The sequence below is a fragment of the Myodes glareolus genome, chromosome 20 (assembly GCF_982192425.1).
Source record: "Myodes glareolus chromosome 20, mMyoGla1.1, whole genome shotgun sequence".
Taxonomy (NCBI): domain Eukaryota; kingdom Metazoa; phylum Chordata; class Mammalia; order Rodentia; family Cricetidae; genus Myodes; species Myodes glareolus.
This window is the reverse complement of record NC_142045.1, coordinates 10,465,476-10,480,854: the sequence shown is the minus strand read 5'-3', so window position 1 is coordinate 10,480,854 and position 15,379 is coordinate 10,465,476. Positions and strand designations below refer to the sequence as shown.

The 15,379-nt window shown below is 42.3% G+C and overlaps 1 protein-coding gene and 1 long non-coding RNA gene across 3 annotated transcripts in view; one reads left to right on the top strand and one right to left on the bottom strand.

Moving 5' to 3' along the window:
* Positions 1 to 15,379, bottom strand: part of Rxfp1 (relaxin family peptide receptor 1) — a 104,008-nt gene that overhangs the window by 77,576 nt on the left and 11,053 nt on the right. The gene's annotated exons all lie outside the window — the stretch shown is intronic.
* On the top strand, positions 14,084 to 14,905 carry LOC125394059 (uncharacterized). Its single transcript, XR_007230069.3, has 3 exons — positions 14,084 to 14,186; positions 14,336 to 14,457; positions 14,797 to 14,905. It is a non-coding gene; the product is annotated as an uncharacterized LOC125394059 (long non-coding RNA).

Sequence of the window (15,379 nt, the reverse complement as noted above, 5' to 3'; positions counted from 1 at the left end):
CCAACCACTGAGCCATCTCTCCAGCCCCTAGTCAAGACTTTTGAATCTGACTTTTGTTAATTGGTAGCAGTTGAATTTTATACCTAGCCAGTGTTAAAGCATGATTCCACTTTGGGAGGCATGTTGGACTCAGAAGAACTGTGCCCTAAAGTGGTGTCAGAAGCAGACTCAGAAGCACAGGTTCTGACTTATTCTTGCCTTCCTGCCTCTCCTCCCTCATTCCACCTCCACTCCACTAGACAAGCCATGAAAGCTGGAATTCTTCTTCCCCATGGTCACAGAAACTGGAACTTTCTCAAAAGTTAGCAATAAAATCTAAAAATACTGCCCCGACCTTTCCTTGGTCTTCTGTGTAAGTACTAGCTATAAAGAGCTTCTGCGACCTGCCCTTGCCTCACAATATGTCAGAGATCTTCTGTGGCATGCAGACTTGAGAGAAAGAAAAACTTAGCCGAGAGCCTGAGAAGAGTTCCAGCACAGATCTTCTGGGTCTCTGCACCACCCAGTCTGCCCCCCTCATAGGAGAGCCTTTTTGTGCAATCACATTCCTACACAGCTGTCTATAGGTCATTGAACCTATAGACAAAGACAAAAATACAGACCAATTTTCTTTAGGAACAAGATGCAAACATTCTCAATAAAATACTTGGAAGCCAAATCCAAGAACACATCAAAAAAGATTATCCTGTATGATCAAGTAAGTTTGGTCCCAGAGAGGGAGAGATGGTTCAACATTTGTATGTTGATAAATGCAATCCACAACATAAACAAACTGAGAGACAAAACCCGCATGATCATCTCAGACGCAGAGAAGACCTTTGACAAATCCAACATGCTTTCATGATAAGGGTCCTGGAGAGCATAGGGATCCAGAGCATACATCAGCATAATAACGGCAGTCTCCAGCAGACCACAGCCCACATCAACCCGAATGGAAAGATCCAAAACATTTCCTGTAAAACCAGAAACAAGACAAGGCTGTCTCCTCTCTCCATGCTCATTCAGTATGCACTTGAAATCTTCACTAGAGCAATGAAACAACTGAAGGAGATCAAGAGGATACAAATAGGAAAGGAAGGGGTCAAGATATCTGTATTTGCAGATGATAGAATTGCGTATATAAATGACCCTAAAGACTCCATCGGGAAACCCCTACATAGGATAAACACTTCCAGAAAAGTTGCAGGTTACAAACTTGACTCACAAAACCCAGTAACCCTTCTTTATGAACTGAAATGGACTAAGAAAGAAACCAGGGAAACAATAACTTTCACAGTAGCCTTAAAATTATCTTGGGATAACCGATTTAAGAATTGGAGAAAGAAATAAGATACCAATAGATAGAAAAATCTTCCATGCTCTCACTGCAAAAATTCAACCTACCCAAAGCAATCTACATATCCATTGCAATCCCCACAAACATTCCAACGCAACTCTTCATAGGAAATTGAAAGGACGACTGCCAGCTCCATGTGGAAACCCACACATACACACATGCACACACACACACACACACACACACAGAGCGAGAGATACACACACACATACAGAGCAAGAGAGTGATACACACACACACACACACACACACAGAGCGAGAGATACACACACACATACAGAGCAAGAGAGTGATACACACATACACACACACACACGATAGCTAAAACAATTCTGAATAAAAAAGGAATTGTTGAATTCCTTTTTAGGTATAAACATCCTTGATTTCAATTTCTTCTACAGAGTTATAGTAATAAAAACAGCATGGTATTGGCATAAAAACAAGTCTGTTGATCGATGAAATATAATTGAAGACCTAGACACAAGTCCACACATCGATGAACTCCTATTTTTTTTTTAATTAAGAAGTCAGAAATACACACTGATTTTTTTTTTTAAAAAGATAGCATCTTTAACAAGATGGTCAAACTGGAAAGTTATATGTAGAATATGAACATCTATATTTACCACCCTACACAAAACTCAATTCCAAATGAATGAAAGACCTCAACATAAGGCCAGACACCCCGAATCTAACAGAAGGAAACATGGGATATCCTTGAACTCATTGGCACAGGACAAGTTTTTCTGAATGGAACACTGTTAGCACAGGTACTAAAACCAATGATTAATAAATGGGACTTCATAAAATTGAAAAACTTCTGTATAGCAATGGATAGAACGGCAGCCTACAAATGGGAAGTGATCTTTACCAATTATACTTCCAATAGAAGGTTAATATCTAAAATATATAAAGAACTAAAACACTGGACATTAAGAAAACAAGGGTTGGAAAGATGGTTCAGCGTTTAAGAGCACTAGCTGCTCTCCCAAAGAATCTGGGTCCAGTTCACAGTACCCACATGGCAGCTCACAGCTGCCTGTAAACCCAGTTCCACAGGATCCAACACTCTCTCACAGACATACATGCAGAGAAAAAGACCAATGCACATTAAATAAAAATAAATAAAACCCCCAAAATAACCCAATTTAAAAGTGGGGTATAATTAAATTTAGAATTACTATAAGATGAAGCACAAACAAGTAAGACATATTCAACCTCCTTGGTCATCAGGGAAATGCAAATCAAGATTACTTACAGCTTTTATCTTACACCAATCAGAATGACCAAGATCAATAAAATGAATGACAGCTCATGCTGGTGATGATGGTAAGCGGAACACTTATAAAGTGGTGAGGGGAGCATCTTCCAAGGAAGGGGAAATAAATGTATAGCTAAGGAACAACAAGAGAGAGACTGGAGCAGGATGTTTAAATGTGGAGGGTAAATGAAAAGAGGGTCAAAGGAGGGAACATGGGGACAACTGATACTAAGATGTCTAACACTAACATTTGAGAGATCATATGGAAGCCTACTACTGTAGAAGCTGCAATATATATAAAATTGGGGAGATAGTGCCCCAACTAGACATCTCTCACTTCCAAGTGAAACTTCAAGTGCCAGGAAAGGGTTACATCTAATTGTATTGTTGGTCAAAGAGGCCCTATGGAAATACCCAAATAACTCAATACCAAATAGCTATGTGCCAAGGCTATTGGTTGGTCTCCATAATTGATGGTAGGTCCCAAGACTTAGACATCTCAGCCAGCATGGGGAAGTCAAGTTGGTGCCTAACCTGAGCCTTCAACCCCACTGACGAGTGTTCATGGTACTATAAGTTTATCACGCACACACATATGAATCCACAGAGACTGTGACAGTGTGCACGAGACCTTCACAGGTTCAAGTCAGACAGAGTTCCAGCACTGAGAGGGAAGGGGAGACAAGCCCCCATTTCTATCCCTATGCTGCCTCCAGTTGACATCATCTTGCTATGGAAAAATTAGTTTTCTTCTTACCACATGTAAGGGTAGGCTCCATGTCCAACTGTAGATGGTCCACAAAGCCAATTCAGTGTTATTATTTTTTTGTCTCATATTGCTATGTCTTGCTATTTAACAAAATCTAGCTAGTCTTCTGCTTGTGTGTTATAATTTCCAAGTTTCTGTTCCTGTGTGTATGCATGTATGTGCCATGCCACGCTCTCTGTGTTTCTTGTGCTTCTTCTTCTTCTCTCTTTCTACTTTTTACCCGTTTGTTTTCTAAGGAGGGAGATCAGTGGGATGGATAGGGAGGTGGGGAGGATCTGGAGATGGGGGATGGGAAACAGTGATCAGAATATATTGCATGAATTTTCAATTAAAGGAAAGAAGAACAAAAGAAACAGTTTCTTGATTCTCCTTCCCATGTCACTTAGGTCCTCATTTCTTACATCTCCTCTGTAGCAAAACGTACGACAGAGCTCCACACGGGCCTCTGACAGACCGTTGTTGGCTTAACTTTACTGGCAAAGTTTCCCTAACTCCCCAAATGGAATATTTATCTTGTTGAGCAGTGCAGTGATGTCTTTAGGGCCACCTGATTTTCCTTCTGTTCCTTAGAGTCCTGTCAACGTTGGTTAGCTCTTCTCTGCCGTGTTTTTGCCAGCCACCCACTTGTGGCATTAACTTGTCTGCCTCTGTGAAGTCACGTCTACAGTTCTGAGCTCATTATCTGAGCTGAAGCTCAGCCTGGGGCAGCGGAAGACATTCTCAGGGCTGTTAGAGTTCTGCATAGAGAGCAAACAGACATGCTCTGAGGGAACACAAGATACCTTTGGTGTTGTTCTTGCTTTGTTTTGTTTTTTAAATCCTAGGACGTTAAGAACCAGTTTTTGTGGGTTTAGGATAAACAATTTGCAATTGTGAGATATTCTACACATTAATCAGGGCTCAACATTCTTCATATTAAACACACGGATGACACATTTTCCAACGCAGAATAGCTGAGGTTTCTCCATGTTGTATTTATGTTTTTCTCTTTAAAATTAACATAGTTTTATTGATGCTTTTGTGAGTTTCTTATCATGTACCCCAATCCCATGCATAGTCCAGTCCTTGCATGTCCATCCTCCATCCTTGAACCCGTCCCCCAGACCCAAACACTTCATTTCTTTGTCTTTCTTATCTCTCCATCATACATTCATTTGTCATGGAGGCTTTGGGAGCTGTGGCGTGTCACGCAGTCTTCCCTCTTGAGCAAGCTTGCAAAGGTTCCTTGCAATGAGTTGTAGGTCAGGCTCAAGGCCTCGGGCTTCTGGCACACCATTGGTATTGGATCCTTATCAAAACTTCTCTCAGATATCCTGTTGTTGCGAGTCATTGAAACTCTTTGGCTGTAGTTCAGTAGGACTCGTTTCTTCACAAGCGCCTGCCGTTCACAGGTGCGGTAGATAATGAGGTGGGCCAACTCCAAAGTCCTGGATGTGGGCCTGGCTGGTAGCTGAGTTGGTCAGTCCAGGCCTCCACCAGGACCACCTCTCTCAGGTGAGGGGTGGGACCAGCTCTCTGATGCCCAGGCCACTAGGGCAGCTCTCTCATTGTAACACAGTTATAACACAGGCAGTGGCTACCAACACAGATCCAGGCTGTGGGAGGGCCCTGAACCCAGACATGACCCTCGGCCGTAGCTCAGCCCAGCTATCACCATGGACTTGGGTGGTGGCACAGGACACTTAGATCGGCATGGCTCAGTTGGCGGCCCAGATCGCAGGCATCTGTATGGCCTTTGGTGGTATCCCAGACCACGGACATCAACACAGACCCCAGCTGCGGTAGGGCTCGGGACCCAGACATGGCCCTCAGCTGCAGCTCAGGTTCAGACATTGCCATGGGCCTGGGTGGCAGTACTGGCCACTCGGATTGGTGTGGGCCTTGGATGTTAACATGGCCCCGGATGACAGCATGGGCCACCCTATCAGCCTGTTCCTCGCTGTCATAGCGTCTTTGGTTTAGCTTCTCTCCACGGCTCCCACACCACTCCGCTTCTCTCCATTTCGCCACCACCTACCTGTTCATTGTAGTGGCGCCAGGGTGCCGAGGGGGCACGTGGCTGTCTTCTGCCCACCTGGGCTGCTGTGTTTATATAATGCTAACGTGTTTCGGACTGTGACACTCTCAACACTAAACATTCTCACTCTCTTCCTTCTCACTGTTGTGGAAACAGGCAGCTTTGTTGATCATGCTGCCAGAGCAGCCAGGAAGTGAGATCCGGAACCAAGGGCACTTGAGTTCTGTTTTTTCTGAATACCTCTTCACTCAACATCAATTTCTACTCTTACTGTTGCAGCTACCATTCCAATTCCTACTATCTAATGTCTAGGAAGTAAAAAAGGAAGGATCTTCCTTTTGTCTATTCCTTAAGCTTATGGTCAAAGTATCCAGAAAAAAATATCCCTAGGCAAAAAGCAACCTTCTTTTTTCCTAGGGAGTGTCTTCAATAAATCATCATCATCATCATCATCGTCATCATCATCATCATTACAATGCTGGAGTTTAAATCTAGAGCTTTGTACACCCTAGGCAAGAACTACATCCCTGGCCTTTATTTAAAAATGTGTATTTTTAGTTTATAATATTCCATACATATTTGGGTTATAGTGGCATCTATAGAGAGGAACGGTGAAATCATTCGATAAACTTAAATTTGTTACCTCAGGCACTTATCTATTTATTTAGTTTTATATTTCATTTAAAATCTAGGCTAGGTGATTTCCACACCTATAACACACTGTGACTAACCTTAGAGACTGTGCTTCATACGAGACCTGGAACAGAGTCATCCTAACGGAAACGTTCACACTTTGGCCTGTATGTTTCGTACTCCACTACTATGGTACCCACCATGATACTCTGCCTGTGCTCATTTGAATGCTGGGCTTTCTATCAGTGAGATTATGCAGGCATGCCTTCTCGTCCCTGTCTTATTTTACTAGTGTCTTCCAGGATCATCCACCTTGCCACAAATGATAATATTCCTTCCTTTTATTTTGTAAGTTTGTTTTTAAATAAAATTGCAATTGTTATTGTCATTTGTGTGTGTGATATGTGTGTGCACACACATGTGTCCTGAGGTCAGAGGACAACTCTGTGGAGTTGGTTCTCCCCTTCACTCAGTTTGCCAGGTTGCAGAGTAAGCGCCTATACCCACTCAGCTGTCTCCACAGCCCAAGACTTCATCTTCTTTTTAAGTTATGCTTTACCATGAGCTGTGGATGAACCATCAGGACTGCAGCCTACTATTAAAAGGTGGGTGTGTTGTTTTTTCATGTTTTGTGCAATTGTGGTAGGCAAGCAAGGTGAGCACGCTACATGCCCGTTTTACTTCAGTCTTGTCATAATTATGTCAAACGGGGTTAGCAACATCCGGATTTTATGAATTCATAAGCCATGGCACAGAGAAGTAACCTGCTCAGGGGCCACCGAACTCATCAGTGGGAGATGGATTTAGACTCAGGTCTGTCTGATTCAGGGCGTAGACTTGTTAAGTATTCTTTCCATCATACCCCCTTGAGTTCTGACATCCATATTGAAGGTACGTGGAATGTCTTTGCCTATCTTTTCCTTTTCCACTGAAGTCCTTCCCTTCAAAATCAAAGCCAATTTTATTTTCTAACTGTTCTATAATTATTTTCCTCTAGGCATTATGTCCATTCTCTGAAAACCTTCATTGCAAAGATAAGACAGGAGTCAGTTTCTTTTCCTTCATTTGCTCTGGAATTTCAAAGTTATTCCCCTTCAGGCTCAAAAAATATTCTGAATCAAAACAAATCTTTTAAAAATTATTTTTCTGCAGAAGAAAATTTAAAGCTGTAAGCCCTATCGATGACTCATGGTTTGTGTGGAACGTTGCCTTCCATGAAGACAGTGTGACTTATGACCCAAGTTTCTCTGTAGAACTTTAGAGATTTGAACTTTATAAACACGAGGGATGGGTGGGATGGTAGGGTAGAAAGACCTGTGACCTTTTGGGTTGGCTAACTGCTGACTTGATTCACCTATAAGCAAATGAAAAGAATCCTGCTTTAAGTTGCTGATGTTTGGAAATTCCCTTTGTTGCATCTAGGATGCTTTCCCAAGTAGTCTTGAGGAATAAGACTATTCTGGAGGACAGCAAACGAGCTGTGAGTGTGTTTTTACAAAAGACTCCCAAAATGAATTGTCTCCAGGCCAGGGTAAAGAGTCGGACTAGAGCAGATCATGCTTTAGGAATGATGCTGTGGGCTGTGGAAATGGCTTGGTGAAGATTTTGTCATGCAAGCATGAAGAGTTGGTTAAGACTTAGCCATGAGAGCATGGAGAGTTAAGTTTGGATTCCCAGCACCTACATAAAAAGCTTGGTGTGCTAGCTTATGCCTGTAACTCCAGCATTGTGGGCAGATGGGCAGAGACAAGTGGGTCCTTGGATTAACCTAGCCTAGCCAGTGAATTTCAAGTTCAATACAGACCCTACCTTAACAACTAAGGGGGCAATGGCTGAAGAAGAACCCAATGTGGACCTTCTGTTTCTACATTCATATGTACACATTTACCTGTACACGCATGCACATATACACGCAAATACCATCAACTCCACAAAATAACTTTAAAAGTTAGAGGAGATGAGTGATGTTTCGCATTGGTTATGAACAATTAGAAGACCAAGGACATGGAAAACAGGAAACCCCACGAGTCATAATTTGAAAGGTAGACTGAGGCAGCTGTGAGGAGGCCTCGTGACTCAACATGCAGTGTTCCTCTGAACACCCTTAGCACAGTGTCTGCAGTGGTCTTGCATGTGCAGTGGATGTACATCTATCACTGTATAAAAACACTATAAAAACTGCTTGCACTAGACACACTCAATCTGAAGAGCATTGTACGATATACAACCACCCCACCCTATCTCCATGTAGGTATGAGAAAGCCACATTATAATACAGGATGGGGGCAGCTGATGAAATATGAAGATGGGTTTTACATTAGATAGCATTATTTTGTGAAACTAAATTTGTACCATTCAGTAATTGTATGGAGGTTAAGATAATGCAATCCTTAGAGACACACCCCAAAGCATCTACAAGAGCAGTCACGATGCAAGCAATTCATTCTGAAGCCACTCAGCAAAGAAGTGTAGGTTTGGCGAGCGCTGAGATCTTGTACAGGGAGATGGATTCAGAGAAAACAGTTTTAAATATTATTTCTGTATGTTTGAAAAAAAATTCAAAATAGGTTTGGTAGGATTCTTTGAAAAGCTATTTTTATTGGTAGCTGAAAATGGTTTTTGAAAAGGTTTCAGATTTTCATTGTTTGGAGACGCCCTGGCTCCCATTTACCTTGAGTTTGGGCTTGGCATACCAACTTTGAGAAACTAGAAAATGACCCAGGTATCATACATGTGTGCGCGCTTTATGTTCTCTGAGAATTCTGGGTAGGAAATAGGAAGACTTTTATAGGTTAGGAATATTGTTCATAGGATAGTTTATTTCATTTGTGTGTTTATGACTTGAAATGCATGATTTTGGAAAATAATAAGGCAATCTCAAAGACACATAAAGGCTGCGAGAAGCAGACAAGCATTCCCGGACATGGTGCACAGTCGAGACTTTGCCTGGATGTCTTTGGGGCATTCAGGGTCCAAGAAAGGCCTGCAGGCTGTAGGTTAGGTGGCCAGTGCCTCTTTAGGAGCTACATGGTGCCTATATTCTCTTAGTGATGTCTATTAAAGGCTTGATTTGAATCTGTCCCCTATAGCTACTCACTCTTCATCAAAAGCAAAGAGGCTTATTTAAATGTGATAAAATATTGCTTTTTTTCTTGCTTTTATCCTCTCTTGGGAATACTGGTCTCAAACAGAAGTAGTGGCTGACGCTCTTCCCCACTCCCTGTGTAGACTGCCAGGCTACTGTGGTTGAGGTAGTTATCTGAAGTGTTCCCAATTGGACCTTGTGGGCTTTGCACAGGATTTAAATTTTATTATTATTATTACTATTAGTATTATTTTGTTTTTTGAGACAAGATGAGAGTTGGCTTAGCAGTTGATAGCACTGGCTGCTCTTCCAGAGGACCTGGGGCCAATTCCCAAAACTCATAGGGAGGCTCAGGATCATTCATAATTCCAGCTCCAGGGAATCCAATGGCCTTTTTTTTTTAACCTTTACAGCCACCAAGCATGCACATAGTATACTACATACATGCAGGCAAAGCACTTATAAACACACAATAACGTAAATTAAAAAATTATCTTAAAAATATTTTATTTAGGGCTGGAGAGATGACTCAGAGGTTAAGAGCGTTGCCTGTTCTTCCAAAGGTCCTGAGTTCAATTCCCAGCAACCACATGGTGGCTCCCAACCATTTGTAATGGAGTCTGGTGCCCTCTTTTGGCCTGCAGGTATATACACAGACAGAATATTGTATACATAATAAATAAATAAATATTTAAAAAAATATTTTATTTATTTTGTGTATGAGTTTTTGTCTGCATGTATGCATGTGTACTGCATGTATGATTGGTGCCCACAGGAGCCAAAAGAGGGCTGCTGGATTCTCTGGAACTGGAGTACTGTGGGACAATAGTTTTGTACCCTGTAAAGATTTATCACTTGTATTGGTTTAATAAAATTCTGATTGGCCAGTAGTCAGGCAGAAAGTATAGGTGGGGTGACCAGAACAGGAGAATTCTGGGAAGAGGAAAGGCTCAGTCTTCAGTCGTCACCCAGATGCAGAGGAAGCAAGATGAGAATGCCTCACTGATAAAAGGTACCAAGCCATGTGGCTAACATAGACAAAAATTATAGGTTAATATAAGTTGTAAGAATTATGGGTTAATGTAAGATGTAAGCATTAGTTAATAAGAAATCCTGAGCTAATAGGCCAAACAGTTTATAATTAATGTAGGCCTCTGTGTGTTTCTTTGGGACTGAATGGTTGTGGGACCGGGCAGGACAGAAATCTCTGTCAACACTGGAGTTACAGACAGTTACAACTCCAACATGTAGCTGCCACGTGGGTTCTGGGACCCAGACCTGTGTCCCCTGCAAGCGCAACAAATTTTCTTAACTCCAAGCTGTCTTTACAACCCCTGAAAAGATTGCTAAATATTTTTTATTTTTAGATACAGGGTTCACTAACTCCCAAGTACCTAGTGCGGTTAAGTGACTGATAAGAAATCCGAAGCAGCTACTCACTGCTGCCTTGGCTGACATCCCAGTTCAGATGTTAATTACCTCTGCACGTCCACCTGTCTTTACTTCCAGGTTAGTTATATGGTAACTAATAGCCGTGCTAAAATCATTTTTCATGGACTCTGTCAAATATCCCATCAAATACCAATCCATAAAATTATAAACACTCTATGTCAAAGACGTGTTGTCACGTGTGGTTCACACGGAAGGAACTGGCAACTTTCCTATGGCATAGAATTTGCTGGCATCTTCCATCTTGTCTTATAAGTGTTATAATCGGGAACCAGCCAATATGTACACTCTTTGGGTAGTCACCTCCAAGCCTCTCCCGATTGCCCTGTCATGGACAGGCCTGCTGGCAAGCACTTAATCGATGTTTCTGGATGTATGACTTCCTTTCTCTGCCCTTGCTGCCCCCTCAGGTTAAGAGCAAAGCTTGTGATGGACACGGCTGCCAATTCCGGTCACTGGGTTAAGTAGTGAGGGAGGATTGCTTTCCTCCGTCTGCAGCTGCACTTTGATTCAGCCATTGCCACCAGACCTTGCTTCGTGTGACTGGTTGCTGGATACCCATCTATCTCCAGCTCTCAAGATTGGTAAGTGGGTTAGATACACACCTGTGGCAGGGAAGAGGCGAGAGTGATCCGGGAGAGAAGATCTAGACTCTTACAACCCCCTCCACTTTTTAAACTGAAAATGATTGACTGTTTTGAGTCATTTTATATCCTCTTATTTTCTAGGGGCAAGCAATTTTCTTTCTCATTTTTCATCTGGTTTCCAAGTGCTGGAGAACGTTTGTGTATGACTGTGAGAAGTGTTCCAACTTCTCATCTCCACGGTGTCCCGTGTGTGATAACCAGGCTGATTGACTGAACAGTAGCTGCCTGTCCCCTACTTGGCCTTCTGACTTCTTCTCAGTCTCTTGCCAGCCTGGTCATCATACACCACCTAGAATATTCTTCAAAAAATGAGATTACAAAGTGTTCTCCCTCCAGAATTCTTCTGGGACCTCACAGTCCCTAGAGTAACATCCAACCTTTTCACTTTTACTCTCAGATCATCTATGACTAGGTCACAACTGTCCCCTGGCTGACTTCCTTTTCTTCTCGGCACTACCCTTGCTGTGTTCTCAGCTTCTCCAGGTCTTTGAGTGAGCCAGTCTATCTTTCTGGATATTTGGATTATTATTGTCCAGATCTCTACTTAGTTTGCATTTGATTTTTTTAATCCATGCCTATTTTATTTATTTATTCATTTATTTTTGATTTTCTTTTTAAATATCTATCTATCTATCTATTTATTATGTCTATCTATCTATCTATCTATCTATCTATCTATCTATCTATCTATCTATCTATTTATTATGTATACAATATTCTGTCTGTGTGTATGCCTGCAGACCAGAAGAGGGCACCAGACCCCATTACAGATGGTTGTGAGCCACCATGTGGTTGCTGGGAACTGAACTCAGGACCTTTGGAAGAGCAGGCAATGCTCTTAACCTCTGAGCCATCTCTCCAGCCCCCTATTGTCCAGATCTCTACAAGGCAAGGGGTTCTCCTCATAAGTACCACTGCCTTAGAAAGACTGTTCATGCCTACTAGAATATTGCCCTGATCTGGAGCTAAGCATGGTGGGTCTGGTTAGCACTTGGATGAGAGATGCTGTTTAGGATAATTCCAGCTAACATTCCCCCACATTCCTTGCTCGTTACTATCCTAGTCCATGTGTTTATTTTTTTCAGAACATATTGCCAGTTGAGAAATTTATTAGCGTGCTGAATAGTTTTGATTTTTGGCTCAATAAAACCTAGATAAAGCTGGGAAGGGAGTCTAAATGAGGAGGTTGACTCATGGCCATGGATGGGAGGAATTTTCTTTCTTAAAACTTAATGTTTTCGAGAATTTCTGTATTTACATCATATTCACCCCACCTTTTCCCCTCTTCCAATTCTCCTTTGTCCTCCCACTCAAGTTTATGACCTCTCCTGTAATCATTATTGTTACACTGGATGAATTGAGGTGGGAAGGCCCATCCTGAATATGTGCAGTCCTATTTCTTGGGCTTGGCCCCGTGCGGAATGAACAGAAGAGGGAGCATGAGGTCATTCATTCGCTGGTCTGTTTTTGGCTGTGTTTGTAATGTGACCACTGCTTCCTGCTGTTTTGACTTTCATGCAATTGTAACCTGGAACCCTGAGCCAAGGAGACCCTTTCTCCTGGAACTCGCTGTTGTCAGGGTATCTTATCACAGCCACCGGAAATGAGACTCAGACACTGAGCTTGCCTTCTGTCAAGTGCCAGAAGGAAATTCCTATAGGCGAAGGGTCTTTTCAGCGTTGCCCCCCAATGATTGTTTATGACTTTACTGGTCCTAGGTATACTGTGCTAAACACACAGAGCAGAAGGAAAGAGACTACGAACAATTACTAGTTTTGTAGTTACTGCATTTAGGACAGAACTCAAAAAGTCGTGATGCTGTGAAGCTATCTTTAATATGCACAGAAAGTGGGCCTTTTCTCCAGCCTCTACCACTCGATGCAATGTTTGCCAACACTCCTGATGTTTGAGATTGCTGTAGTCAGACAAGAGTCCTCGTTTCTTGTTTCCTCAGAGAATGCCACCCCTCATCAGCCTCTCGGAAACTCTAGGGCCCACAGATTCTGTCTATCAACAATTAGACTAAGGAAACTTAACATTTTTTATTTTTTATTTTTTTAGAAGGTGGTGAAGGAAAGTAAGACAAGAAAGAGATTAAGAAACAGAATGTTTTAAATCATGGCTAGCTCTTCAGTAAAGCCACCTGTGGGGATAGCACTGATTCCTCACAAACACCCTTGTCACCAAACAATGGCTAAAAACCTCAGAGTGATTGCACTTAGACTTTAGAATGTACATTGTATCAATCACGTGACTAGAAGTCAGTTTTCCCAGATGAGCTCGATTCCGGTAATTGGAGCAGTGCTTGTGGTGGTTATGAGATGTCCCCCTCCCCAAGCGTCAGACTTCTGAATACTTGATCCCTGCTTGGTAGCTGGTTGGGGAAGATTCGGATGTGTGGCCTTGCTGGAGAAAATGTGTGACTGTGGGTGGGTGTGGTAGTTTGAAAGAGAATGGAAGCCATGGGGTCATTTATTTGAATAGCCAGACCCCACTTAGTGGAACTGTTTGGGAAGGATTAGGGGGGCATGGCCTTGTTGGAGGAAGTGTGTCACTAGATGTGGGCCTTTAGGTTTCAGAAGCCCACATCATTCCCAGTTAGATTGTGCGTGGTCTCTTCCTCTCCCTCCAGCCCCATTCCCCACCCCCACGCCTCAGCTTATGGGTAAGGACATAAGTTCTTAGCTAGTGCTCCAGCCCCACATCTGCTCACCCTCTGCCACGTTCCTGGTTCGGATGGCCATGGACTCATTTTTTGAAACTGTAAACCCAAATGAACTCTTTCTTCTACATGTTGCCTTGGTCACAGTGTCTCACAGTAACAGGAAAGTAACTGAGACAGTGGGTTCTGAGGTTTCCAAGGACTCCGGACATCCCCAGTTAGCGCTCTCAGCTTCCTGCTGGATGAGATGAGAGCTCTCAATGCTGCTCCATCTGCCTGCCACCTGCTGTGTTCACTCCGCCATCATTGACTCTAATCCCCTGGAAGGTCAGGGCATTTTAACACAGAGAAAGAAAAGTAGCTCTAACAGCGTTCACTGTTTCTAACAGACGGTCAAACGGTGTAGTCCACGTTTAAGAAATTCCTTTAGCTGGCCAGCGTGAATTTTATCTAGTTCACTGATTTTGAAATTCCAGAATACATCTGATTTCCTGGCAAGTGTCATTTCGAGATCCTGCCCACAATTTTCAAGCGTGTCTTTATTTTATATCAGCAAGAAATTTACCAACTAGGAGAGCCTGACTTAGTTCAGCTGAAGGTGAGTCTCTAATCTTAAGAAGTATATTGAAGTGGTATAGACTTTTTCTTATGAATCTGTATTTTTGTCTACTCACACAGAAGCAATACGCAATGCTTTATAATGTACCCACAAAGGGTCGCTTTCAGGGATCCTTTGGCTACATTAATGTTTGCAAGACTGAGTGGATGTATTCTCTCCTATTTTAAGAATTTTTTTTTTCAAACTAATCAGGTAGTATGACTACAGTTACACAGTTTTTATGGAAATTAAAATCTGTGCTGAGGGAGTGGGGAGTTCCTGGTCCAGAGTGAACAGTGCAGCGTCAACATTCAGGCTTCTTGCATTCTGCTCTTACAGATCCTTTCTCCTATAAAGAAAAATCCATCCCACCCTCAACCACCCCAAAGAAAACTCCTGGTGAACTACAGACAGACACAAAAACCTGTGCGCAAACTTACCCTGAGTGCTGCCATTATTCAAAATATTAATAAAGTACAGTAAAAACTATTTTCTTGTAGCTGTCATGCTTTGGTCCTATGAGCTAAGTAGCTGAAATTATTTGCAGATATGATGCTTTCTACTGTTGTGACGTCACAGGTGAGGAAAGATTCATTTGTTCACAAACGCTTTCTCAATACCAGCTCCTTACTGCAGAGAACCCACTGATTAAAGAGTACATAACACACTTACAGAGGTGGCCTGCCTTTGCACTCACATGATTGTGTCGCACCATTGTGTGCCTTTATTTTGGGTCTACTATTGAATTAGCCACTGCTGACCATGCTTTCTCCAATGCTTTTATCTCTCGCCTTATTCTCAGACTTTATCTTATCTCATTCTATTTTATTTTGTCATGTTTGGTTGTCATCTCTTAGACACTTGCTCTTTTCTCATGAGAGACAGAAAGGGAGTGGATCCAGAGGAGAGGAGAGGTGGGGGA